We start from the raw sequence: 13,500 nt of genomic DNA, 5'->3' as shown, positions 1-13,500 counted from the left end.
GTCCCTGTCTCGTCCCCATCTTTGTCCAGAGTAACTATAAATGACAAGATTTCTGGTTGACCCCATGTTTGAGCCAGAAGGAAAAGAATATGGCACACCCCCTCTTCTCAAGGCACTAATGCTTGCGTGGGACCAGAACAGCCAAGGGGGAGGCTACCTTCACACCCCCACCCATGGCACCACCCACTCTGGCTGCTATCTTCTGCCAATTTCTGGAGCTCCACTTGGAGGGTGAGAGAGGAAGACCAAGCATCCTGGGTGGCATTCTGGGAATTGCAGGGCCTCCAGCACTCCATTCCCCAACTTCCATTCTACCAGTGCAGGACGTTTTATGATTGCCAGGATGGCAATTAAGGAGAGGACAATTGGCCAAATGGTGCATTCTTGGGCCCCGGCAGCCAGCATTCTGTGTAGTCTGTTTCAGGGCCAAGGAAGATAAGACTTTCCAGAAACTGAGCTGGTGTCCAGAAAAGGCCCATCCCAGATGGCTGCTAATGTCATTAGCCCAAAAATGATGAGTGAAATGAATGAGCTAGCCTGGCCCCACTGTGCTTCTCTGAGGGATGCTGACAAGAACATGATCTCCCAGCTGGAGACCACTAAGCTTGGACCAAGGGAGAAAAAGAAAGGAGAGTCGGGAGACCTGAGGACAGGGTGTTCATGGTGGAAATAGGGAATTGGGTCAGACTCAGGCTCTCTTCCCAGCTTGGCCACTAGTGTGTGAGCTTGGAAGTGTTCTTAAATACAGAACCTCTTATACACCATTAGAGAAAGACAAACAATCCAAAAGGGTAAAAGATGGGCAAAGAATTTGAACAGGCATTCAACAGAAGAAACACAGATGGCCAAAATACATACGAAAAAAATGTTCAATCTCTAGTAATTAGGGAAGCAAAACTGAAAACGAGCAGAACATGAGTGGGAAAGTCAGTGACATCTGAATAAAGTCTAAAATTTAGCTAATAGAACTGTACCAATGTTAACGTCTTAGTTTTATTTTATTTTACTTTTAAAGACCTTATTTATTTATTCTTGAGAGACACAGAAAGAGAGAGGGAGGCAGAGGCAGAGGCAGAGGCAGAGGGAGAAGCAGGCTCCATGCGGGGAGCCCGACTCGATCCCGGGACGCCAGGATCACGCCCTGAGCCAAAGGCAGACGCTTAACTGCTGAGCCACCCAAGCATCCCTTTTTTATTTATTTTATGTTTTAAAAATTTTATTTATTTTTTTTTTCGAGAGAGAGAGGCAGAGACATAGGCAGAGGAGGAAACATACCATCTTAGTTTTGATCACTGTCTTAGGGTTACTTAAGATGCTAAATTAGAAGAAGCTGGATGAAGGCTCTCTGAGAACTCTGTATTGTCACAACTCTTCTGTTAGCCTGAACTTTTTGCAATGTAGAAAAGTAAACAAGAACTACTAGAACAACCATGGCAGAGAACAACAAAGAGATATCACTGTCTACCCAACAGAATGACAAGAATTACAAAGATTAGAAAGATCCAGCACTGGAGATGGCAGTACTGAGAAGCAGGCTGTGTCATGCACCTTTGGTGGGAGTCCAATTTGGTGCAAACTTTTTGGAGAGGACTTTTTGGCAGCAGGGATTACAATGCCATTGTGTGTGCCCCTGGACCCGGCAACGCCACAGCTTGGTATTTACCCTACCAAAATCTTTCTACTTGTATTCAGAGGCATGTCCAAGGGTATTGCCATAGCCTTACTTATAATAACCAGGAGCAACCTAAATGCCTAAATGCCCAAATCGAGGAAAGACACCAACATAACAAAGGTGAAATGATACAATGCACCCAGACCTGAAATATTATACAGCAGGTCAAAGAAATGTAAGACATCCACATGAACAAAAATGAAAAGGCTTCCAAAGCAAACCTAAAGCATAATCTCATTGATGCAAAGGAAAAGCACAAATTAAGGCATATATATTCCTAAATGTATGTGTACAAATGTATACACCACTCCAAAAGTTGAGTAAGATACCCTCCTGACTGGAGAGGGCAATGGGAGCGGGATTGAGGCAGGCAGAGTGGGTTAGAGTGATGCCAAAGGGACTTTCACTTTTTCTATATTCTTGGCGTTTTTAACAATAAGGTTTTCATGTATAACTTGTGCAGTTTTTAATGATAATTTTTTTAAAAGATTATATTTATTTATTTATGAGAGGCACACAGAGTGAGGCAGAAGGAGAAGCAGGCTCCCCACGGGGATCCTGATGTGGGACTCAATACCAGGACCCCGGGATCTCGACCTGAGACAGAGGCAGACACTCAACCACTGAGTCATCCAGGGCCCAACTGTCTCTGACCTGCAGTTTCCTTATTTTTAAAGTAAAAGAGTAATACAATCTTGTCGATTTTATCTCAACTTTTAAAAATTAAACTGAATAATTGATTTAATTTAACAAAGGAGTTGGGTCAGGGTTCCTCTGAGGCTGCTTCTAGTTCTGAATGTCTTTAACTTGAAGCTGAGGCTGTGGAGACAGTGTCCTCCCCACCATGCCCCCATCCCCTTCTCTCTAGTACTCACACTTTCCAGCGTATTCCTGATTTAAGGCCTTTGCACTTGGGGTGCCCCATCCCTGCTGGCACAATCTCAAGCTGAGATTGCTTCATGTTGCTGGTTCCTTCTTGTCATTTAGAGCTCAGCGTAGTGGTCACTTCCTTAGGGAGGCCTCCCTAACCCCCCAAAGTAACAGTGGGGGAGGACGAAAAGGCAGCCACCAGATCAGAGGAGCCTGGGAGACCAGGGGAAGGAGTGAGGATCTCAGCTTCAGGTGGGTGGGAAGTCGGGAGGATTTTAATGCTGGGGGAGGGATAAGCATGAGGGGAGGGGAGGGGAAGAGGGAGGGGTGACCTGCAGGTCACCTCCACACCTCATCAAAGCCAAAAGTCAAGCTGAATCTAGTGTGGGAAGAACATAGGACATAAGGTAGAACCTGTCACCAAGCAATTGGAGGTCATCTGCAGGTAAACAGAGCTGGAAGAGGAAGGAAGTGTAAGAGTGAATCTATTTCAGATGAGTTTCCTGTTAAAGTATGTCTACATTCTGTAGTACAGTGTTTTTCCATTTCCTGGGTAGTAGTGTCCCTCCTAAATTCACTTAAGATATTAGGTGTCCTGTTTTGACCTCTTTTCAGATCCAATTCTCAAAAATGTCCCTCAACACAATGGTACGTCATCTCTTTTTCTCTTTTTGCCTCTCTACCTCTTCCCCTGACCACTGTTTTCCACACATCTTCTTTTCCCCAAACTTCCTACGATTTTGGCCATTTAAAAAATATATTTTATTTGTTTATTCATGAGAGACACACAGAGAGAGGCAGAGACATGGGCAGAGGGAGGAGCAGGCTCCCTGTGGGGAATCCAATGTGGGGAATCCATCCCAGGAGCCCTGAGCCAAAGGCAGACCCTCCACCATTGAGCCACCAGCATCCTGATTTTGGCCATTTCTCCCTCCTCCTCCCCTTCTTTCTTTCCACACTCACTGAGACCCACCACCCCTCCATAAATCCCCTTCCCAGCAGGATTTTGTTGCTGGGCCTGCCTGTCTTTCCTGAGTGGTCACTGGGCTGGACACAGCTTCCATCACTTTGGCTCCAAGCACTTTCCAAGGCTAGCTTCCGTAAGCTGAACACCAAGAAAAGCTTCCAGGATTTCCTCTCTTCCTCCTTTTCCACAAGCCCAGCCTCATGAGTTACAAATGGTTACCTGCAACTCACTTGGGTGGAGAGGAAAGGAAGGTGGTGGGTTCAGCTGCAGGGAGGGCAGGGAAAGGTCCAGGCAGGGACCTGGACCCCATCAGGCCTTTCCCTTTCTTATTCCTGCTGCTCTCAGAGGCACTTTGTCCATGAGCTTAGAACCCTGGAAGGGGTGGAGGGGAAGGGAGCCTTTTCCTCCACTTCCAACTAGAAAGAGTCCAGGGGTCAGCCCAGCTTGGATCATGTGCCCATTTTCATGACCAGAGAGGTGGACACTGTAATAGGGACCCCATCAGAATCACGTGGTTCAAATGGACAAAAGTGACATTTCTCCTAAAGAAGAGGACATCCATGTCCTAGGAAAGGGTAAAGAGTCCTAGGCAGACAAAACAGGATATGTCCACATTCCCCCATGTTCATCCATGGCCTGACCTTCCTGTATATGAAGACTGGTTCCTCAGCAGACAGGAAGACCTCGGGGGACCTGGCTGGGACCACCAGTTATTCTTGCTTTATCTCCTTAACCAGCTGCTGCTGTCCATAGGACATGCCCAGAGTGCCCTGACTCCGGACTCCATTAGCCCCCAGCCCAAGGCATTCTCTTCTAAGGCATCCTGGATGCTGCCAAACCTGATTTTTCTCAGCAGCCAGCCTATCTGGAAGAATTTTATTTTAGATTTTAAAATGTCAGATTTGGAAGGTCAATTGTCTCAGAAAATGCATCATTTGTATGTGAAGGATGGGCCTGCTTACCTCCAGGACTCTACTTTTCAAGGAATCAGATTTGTTTAGAGCTAAGAGACCCCTGGAGGTCTTCTCCTCTGACCCCTTCATTTTACAAACAAGGAAACAAGTTCAGAGAAGTTGAGCATTTTGCCCAGTTACAGCAAACTATTCCTAGTTTGACACTAGGAATCCCAAAAATGGATCAACACTCAGGGTTTCCACCTGTTTGTGCACTGTTTCAGGAAACAATTATGGTAATGAAAATTATCCTAGACAGGTATGCCTCACTTTTTTTTAGGCTCAAAGGTTAATCCATGGATTTTTTTTTTTAACTAGATGAATATTGGATCCAATTTTTATCTTTTGTGAACTCATCTACAAAATGCTTTATCTTCACATGCCTTTGATACTCAATGGACCCTGAATCTTAGCTTTACATTTCCCTGCCCTTTACCTCCTACTCAGGTATTTAGGGACCTGGAGGCAAACACTTCAGGACATTGAGGGCATTAGGACAGAAGAATTCTTCATAAAAGAGTTGCTTCAATCATTGGTCCCTCTTTCTGCTTGATCTAGTCTGGGTCTTCACATTTGTCTTCCTTAAAGAGGCATACTCCCCTGTACTTATAATATTTAGCACAATTTTTCTTCTTTCATCTGTTCATAATTTTTATTCCATATCCCAAATGGAAAGTCATTGGCCGAACTTGCAAGAGAAAGCAGTTACTGTGGATGAACAAGCAAAGCACGTGGGCTCTGAGATGCTATTGTTGCACACAAAAGCCCCTCTATGACTTTGTGAGAGTCAATCCCCCACATCACACAGCACAAGAAGAAGGGCACTCACTGTGCTCACGCTCTGTTTAACCCTCCAGAGTTTGTAAACAACTGAAACATAACACAAACAAGTTGTTTCTGTGTGTGTGTGTTTTTTTTTTTTAGCTTGCTGGTGTTTTTAACTCAATAAAATGTTTGTTAATTAACTTCACGAGCTTTTTTTTTTTTTAACCCCAGATTATGTCTGCATTTGAAGGGACTCTGCTGGCTGGTTCGAACTGGATAGTTTCTTTGAACAGAGGCTGATTTCCTTGTACGTGCCTTGTAACAGTCAGGATTGGCTAGATTATGGTGCAGCAACGAACAATACCCCAACACCAATGCCTGGACAAAAGTTTGTTTTCTGCTTCTGTTATATGGCCCATGAGAATCAGGAGGGAGCTTGGAGCTTATTATAATCACTCAGGAGCCACTGAAAGACACTCCGTCTAAACAAGTGCTTCCACACTCACCCCAGCAGACAGTATAAACTCTGGAGGGACTTTCACAAACTATTGAATGCTCCAGCCCAGGAGTGACACCTGTCACCTCCCTTCACAACTCACTGGTCTGAAGTAACCCTCTGATCTCATGTAGGGTGCCAGGAAGCCCATTGCCCTGTTTGCTTTTCAGAAGAGAGGCCATATGGGCCTCAGCACGTGTACCACACACACACACACACACACACACACACACACACATGCACTCATACTGCTCACAAGAATCTCATCTTTATAATGGGTCTAGGTAAAAGGCTGAGGACAGCCCAGTGCCAAATCACTGGTCAAACATTTAAGTACTAACTATAAGCAAGACCTGAATGGGACTGAGGAATAAGGAGTAAGTTTTTAGATGCAAAGTCATAGAAATCATAGAAAAAAGTTCACCTAATTTTATTGTATATGAGTTATACCTCAATATAAAAGAAAAAAAAGTTGCCCTGATCCTCCATGGGGCTGGGGGTGCTGGAGGGGAAGTCAGAGAGGCGCTACTGACATCTAGTGGGTAGAAGCCACGGATGTTGCCACATAGCCCACAGTGCTCAAGGCAGGCCCCACAACAAAGACTTACCTGGTTCAAGATTGTGCCATGGTCAAGAGTACTATGTTAGGGTGATGCAAAGTTCACATTCTGAAAACAAAAACAAAAATAAATCCCTAAACCAAAGACAAACAAAAAGCCTTCCCTGGGCTATAGCCCTGCACACCGGCTTAGCTGAGAGGCTGTACCTCCAGTGTAGAAGGGACAAACAAGTGTCCACGAGGTGGGCTGCACTGGGCCCTGCAGAGGCTGGTTACCAGATCTCGCTTCTGATAACTGCTTTACAAGTGGCCTCAACTCTCCCAATACCAGTAGCCCTCCCTCCCCAGCAGTGACAGTGCAAAATGTCTCCAGACAGCATCACACGTCCCTGAGAGCAGAATCTCTCCCAAGAGAGAACCCTGATCTGAAACAAGGTCCAGGTTTGCAGACGATACCATTTCAGTTGTGCTGCAGGGGAAACCTCAGCTGGGAACTGTAAGACCTGCCTTTAAATCCAGCTCTGCCTTTGTATCACCGAGGGGCTTCCCTCTTCCGTCCTCAGTTTCCCGGTCTGTAAAATGAGAGGATTGAACAAGACAGTTCCTAAAGTGGGTTCAGAACTTCTAAGGCTCTCGGGGCTCAGGTTCTGAAATTTTTCATTCTAACATTGTTCCAGATATAGCGTCACCCTCTACCCAAAACAATAGTGGAGCAATGATTTCAGCTGCCACAGTAGCTGCATCCAGATGACAGGAGAGAGTTGGTGAGGGGACCACAGAGGGTAGAAGACCAAGAGCCAGTGGAGAAAGAGGAAGATGTGGAAAAGGCATCAACAGTGGAGGTGCCGAATGTGCCAAAAGGCATTTCCCAGGCTGACCCCATGCCTCCCCGCTAAAAAGCCACCAGCGACCTATGGCATAGAAGAGATGGACAGGGGCTGGTAAAGGATTTTTTAAAAATATATATCTATTTATTATTTATTATAGACATAGAGAGGGAGAAGCAGAGACACAGGAGGAGGGAGAAGCAGGCTCCACGCCAGGAGCCTGACGCGGGACTCAATCTCAGGACTCCAGGATCGTGCCCTGGGCCAAAGGCAGGCGCTAAACCACTGAGCCACCCAGGGATCCCCCTGGTAAAGGATTTTTGAAGAAGAAGTTAAGAGGATAAATAGCAAGAGTTGTATACAGTGGAAAGAACAATGCTGCTGAAAGTGGGAGGGAAGTGTGTATGTGTGTGTGCATGCGCGTGCATGTGCACACACACGCCATTCTTGCATCCTTATCAATGGCAAGAGAAATTGGACAATTTCAATTCAGCCTGAAACTGCCTGTAAGCTTTTTAAAAAGTCATGATCACATGTTGATTAGATTTGCTGATCCCTTATTGGCCTCCTGACTCTGGTTCAGCCATAATCAAGAAGGGGTGGGAGGAGGAAAGGGAGAGGTGCCCCCTGTTCCTTGCCACCCACACTTCCTCCTGGTCCATCTCAGAATCCAATAAAGCTTGACAGTGAAACTGGAAAGGGAGTGAGAGGTATTTAATAAAAGGCTGTTCAGTCTGAACAATGAGTCAGGACTTTTTGAAAGCTGGAAGAGACAGGCCAGACAGCCTTTTCCACTCTAGAGCCCCTACAAAGAGTGTATACATATCTTTTTTGTGTGTTAGATTTGTACTTGTTTGTTTTTTTTTTTCTTTCAGCTACATTAACACTTTTCTGGATTGCTAATAAACTGAGCTCCCAGGCTATCCTATATCCACAGTCAGCATCAGTTCCTTAGAAATATTTCATCCAAGATGAATGGATAAAGAAGATGTGGTTTATGTATACAATGCAATATTCCTCAGCCATTAGAAACGACAAATACCCACCATTTGCTTCAACGTGGATGGAACTGGAGCGTATTATGCTGAGTGAAATAAGTCAATCGGAGAAGGACAAACATTGTATGTTCTCATTCATTTGGGGAATATAAAAAATAGTGAAAGGGAATATAAAGGAAGGGAAAAGAAATGTTGGGAAATATCAGGAAGGGAGACAGAACATAAAGACTCCTAACTCTGGGAAATGAACTAGGGGTGGTGGAAGGGGAGGAGGGCGGGGGGTGGAGGGGAATGGGTGACGGGCACTGAGGGGACACTTGATGGGATGAGCACTGGGTGTTTCTCTGTATGTTGGTAAATTGAACACCAATAAAAATTAATTAAAAAAAAAAAAGAAATATTTCATCCAGGGGCACCTAGGTGGCTCAACAGATTAAGTGTCGGCCTTCAGCTCAGGTCATGATCCTGGGGTCCTGGGATCAAGCCCCGCATCCAGCTCCCTGCTCAGCAGGGAGTCTTCTTCTTCTCCCTCTGCCCTTCCCCCTGCTTGCTCTCTCTCTTTCTCTCTTTCTCTCAAATAAATAAATGAAATCTTTTTTTATTTTAAATTTTTAAAAAAAAGGGGCACCTGGGTGGCTCAGTGGAGTCCTGGGATCCAGTCCCACATCAGGCTCCCCGCAGGGTGAGCATCTGCCTTCGGGTCAGGGCGTGATCCTGGGGTCCTGGAATCAAGTCCCACATCAGGCTCCCCACAGGGAACCTGCTTCTCCCTCTGCCTATGTCTCTGCCTCTCTCTCTCTCTCTCTGTATGTGTCTCATGAATAAATAAATAAAATCTTTTTTAAAAATTTTAAAGAGAAATATTTCATCTAAGTTGTTCTTTTATCCATACAGTCTGTCAGCCACTCATCAGCTGTTTCTGAAGCACTTGCTGTGTGTCCAGTACTGCGTTATGGGCTGAGGGTACAGAAATGAATAGAATACAGCTCTGGCCTCCCAGAGCACCACCCTCAGATAGGCACAGGCATGTACATAAGCGACACCCCAGGGTGGTGAGAGACCTCAGGGGAGCTAAGTGTTGAAGGACAAATAGGAGTTACTTGAGCAGAGATGAGAGAATGATCCAGGCTTATGAAAGGCATAAACCCAAGAGAAAGTGGGATGATTTGTTGAATCATAGAGAGTGTATTGTAAGCAGACAGTAATGTTCAGACAGGAAATAGTCAGGCTGGCCTGGGATGGCCACCCCACGTCCACAGTGCCCAGGAACTCTACTCCGGGCCTCTGGCCGTGGCCCCCATTACCAAACTTTGGTTCCTATTATTCATATTCCCATTATTCACAGTAGCTATGTTCTAAAAAGCCGCCACGAACACTAAACTAGCAAATATTGAGCCATTGCTCCTAGGGTAAATACAGGCTAGCATACCTGCAGACCTCTGGTCGCAACATTCTCATCAACCGGGCAATATGTACGCTTGTTTTATGTGTATTTCTGTTTTAAAACACCTTACTTAGTACATATCATTGACTCATTGGCGTTGAGCTCATGGCCAACAGCACTGCAGCTCGTACGAAATGACGCTTACCTAATGTAAGTATTTCCTCAGTGAAGCTCATCGTAGCCTTCTTGTGCTTACAAACACCAAACAGCGCTTCAGTGCTGCTTTGGGGGGCCATTTTATTTTATTATAAAGATTTTATTTTTAATTCATGAGAGACACACAGAGAGACACAGAGACATGGGCAGAGCAGAAGCAGGCGCCCTGTGGGGAGCCTGATGCGGGACTCGATCCCAGAACCCCAGGATCACGACCTGAGCCAAAGGCAGATGCTCAACCACTGAGCCATCCAGATGCCCTTGGGGGCCATTTTAAATGGCAAACTCACCGCCACCAACAAAAAAACCCCCACAAAAATGCAAAAAGCGTGGCACTAAATAAATGATGAAAAGGACACTTGTTTACAGCGTGAGAGCTGCAACAAGAAGGCAGAGCCTTGCCTTGTTTGACCTCAGCTGGGAACGTGCCCAGTTGGACCAACCACATTTTTTGCCACCCTGCACACGTCCGTGAACGACCGCAAAAGTGCGGCATGTATTGATTCGGGGGTTACAAATACATTTCAGGGAGCAGGCACGTTGACAAATAGGGATCACGAATAAGATGGATTGTCTGCATTTCAGAAATATAAATACAAACCTCTCAATTCTTGGAACTGCCGGTGATCACTATATGCAACGAGACATTTTGAGTCTCTTCATTTTGATTTCTCCTGTAATACAGGAGAAGGACATGAGTGAATTTAGGGCGAACCGTGAATTTAAGACTAAAGATCTGAGAATTCATGTAAAGCCACATTACACTAAACCAGTGTTTGCAACAGACTATCCTGTGTCATTCCAGAAGGGCAGCCTGTCAGAGGGTGACTTACAGTTCATCCTCTGATGCCAGGGAAACCAGACTACTTAACTAGCAGAATCATTCCCCACTGGAGCAAAGCAAAGAGCCTCAGAGCCCCAGAGGGCTTCTCTATTATGTCAGCTGTCAGCAACGGCGCTGTCTGTATTCCTGTGTGGAGGAGCATCAGGAAAGCACAGCCTGCCAGTTGCTGGCAGAAATGTGACAGGCTCTGCCCAGTGATGTGTTTCGAGAACAGTCTGGGCAGCCTGGTGCTTCAGAATTTTCTGGAACACCGTGATAAATAACTTCCCAGGGACACTTCCAGGGCAATTATTTATTTGAAATGCTAGACATGGAACTAATAGGTTTTATTTACTATTTTAAAATATAGGTAGTCTCTAGTACAGGAAAAAAAAAGTTGTAGAAACGGTCCCCTCAGTCTAATCTCCTAGCTCCCTGACTTCATCGGGAGATTCTATCATTCAAGGGTGTACTTCATTACTTAGAATTTGATCTTTAAAAAAATGAATGCTATATGGGATGCCTGAGTGGCTCAGTGGCTGAGTGTCTGCCTTTGGCTCAGGTCATGATCCCAGAGTCCTGGGATCGGGTCCCCCACCAGGCTCCCTGCAGGGAGCCTGCGCTGCCTATGTCTCTGCTTCTCTCTGTGTGTCTCTCATGAATAAATAAAGAAAATCTTTAAGAATAAATAAATAATTTTAAAAATTAAAAATGTATGCTATAGAGGCGCCTGGGTGGCTCAGTCAGTTAAGCATCTGTCTCTGAATCAGGTTATGGTCCCAGGGTCCTGGGATGGAGCCACATCTGGCCCCATGCTCAGCATGGAGTCTACTTCTCCCTCTGTCCCTCTCCTTGCTTGTCCTCTCTCTCCTAAGTGAATAAATAAAATCTTGGGCAGCCCAGGTGGCTCAACGATTTAGCGCCGCCTTCAGCCCAGGGCCTGTTCCTGGAGTCCCGGGATGGAGTCCCACATCAGGCTCCCTGCATGGAGCCTGCTTCTCCCTCTGCCTGTGTCTCTGCCTCTCTGTTTCTCAGGGGTAAATAAATAAAATCTTTAAAAAAAAAATAAAGTTCTTTAAAAATGAGAAAAAATATATTTTACAAACTGCCTAGGTGATATTTAATGGTAATTTTTTTTTTGCATTTCCCCAATTTTTTCAATGTAATTTTGTAGATGATAGGTTTTTTTTCCAAGTAGCTTTAGGTTCACAGCAAAACTGAGTAGAAAGCACAGTTTCCATTCACCCCTGCCCTCCCCAACAGCCTTGCCCAATATCAACATCAGCATCAGAGTGATACCTTTGTTACAATCCATGAACCTACAATGACACATCATTACCATCCAACTGCACAGTTTACCATAGGGTTCAACCTTGGTGTTATCCATTCTATGGGTTTCAACAAATACGCACAAATACGCAATGGCACATATCTACTGTTACAGCACCATACAGAATAGTTGACTGCCCAAAAATCCTCTGTGCTCTACCTCTTCCCTGCCAATCCAACAATCACTGACCTTTTCATTGTCTCTATAGTTTGGCCTTTTCCAGAATGTCGTATAGTTGGAATCAGACAGTATGCAGCCTCTTCAGATTGGCCAACCCTGAATGTGTAATGAGACATCTGCAAATCACCACACAGTGAGTAGCTTGACGTTGTGGTCATACATGTCTTCCCAGCACAGAGGAGGCATTTTTTTAAAAGATTTTATTTATTTACTCATGAGAGACACACATACACACAGAGAGGAAGAGACATAGGCAGAGGGAGAAGCAGGCTCCCCACAATGCAGCACTCAGTCCCAGGATCCCGGGATCATGACTCGGGCTAAAGGCAGATGTTTAACCAAGGAACCACCCAGGTGCCCCAGAGGAAGCATTTAAATGTTTGTTGAAAGCACGAATGGATGGGTCTCTGATTATAAAAAAGGAAAGAAAAGAAAAAAGCAGATTCTCCAATTTAAAAAAAATCAGAACACACACAAAATAAAATAAAATAAATAAAATAAAAAATCAGAACACTAATAACAATCAGTGGTAGTACTTACAATTTAGTATTACTTGGGAAAAGAAATGATGATGATATTCATTCTGAATAACGAACAGCGTGTAAAAAATAAGGTACAAATGCCAACTGTCTCTCTCTCCTTCCCTCCCTCTCTCTCGTTTTTTTTTTCTCTCTCTCTCTTTCTCTCTCTCTCTCTCCCCATAGATGATAGATGGATAGGTATGTAGATAGATAGATAGATAGATGATAGATAGATAGATAAATGAGATTTGATTCAGATCTTAAAATTCTGACTATATCCTCCATAGACTGGGATCTTCCATCTGATGGCATAGTTTAAGTGAAAGGAACTTCTGCTCAGTGAAATTTTCAAGTTTTATGTTTGAACTCACCTCTGAGCACTCCCCAAATTACCTGACACTCCCCTAGGCTGCGCTATCCAGGGTGTCTGAGCAAAGCCAAATATAAGGAGAGAATGACCTCACGGATCCGTTATGCGTTGTCCCTATTTCTAGCCCCAGAATCATCTTTGGTTTTTGGACAATAGAGCTGACTGCTGAGTCATGTGTAACCTAAACCCTCTTCTGCAGTTCATCCTACTCCCTGCTGGAACCCAGAGGACCTAGGCAAGGAGCAACGGCCTCAGCAGGGCAATGGAGGGAAAGCAAGGTGGTAAGAGACATTTGGAAAACATAAAAACAGATAGGAAAACTCGAGCCTGAGCAATGATTAGTGAGAGGTAAGTCCAGAGTAATTACAACATGAATCGCCCTCACTTTATATAACTAAAGTGTTTATGAATTTGCATGTAAATCAACCTGCATTTCAATTGCAACAGAGGAACTGGCTTATAGAGAAATCTGGTGATGGTTCCTTCTATATTATGATGCATTTGTCTGTAAATACTCATTTTCTAATTTAGCTGTGTCTTACGTATGTATGTATATATAGTGTTATATA

Source organism: Vulpes vulpes, chromosome 2 (assembly GCF_048418805.1).
Source record: "Vulpes vulpes isolate BD-2025 chromosome 2, VulVul3, whole genome shotgun sequence".
Lineage (NCBI taxonomy): Eukaryota > Metazoa > Chordata > Mammalia > Carnivora > Canidae > Vulpes > Vulpes vulpes.
This window is presented reverse-complemented; position numbering follows the sequence as displayed.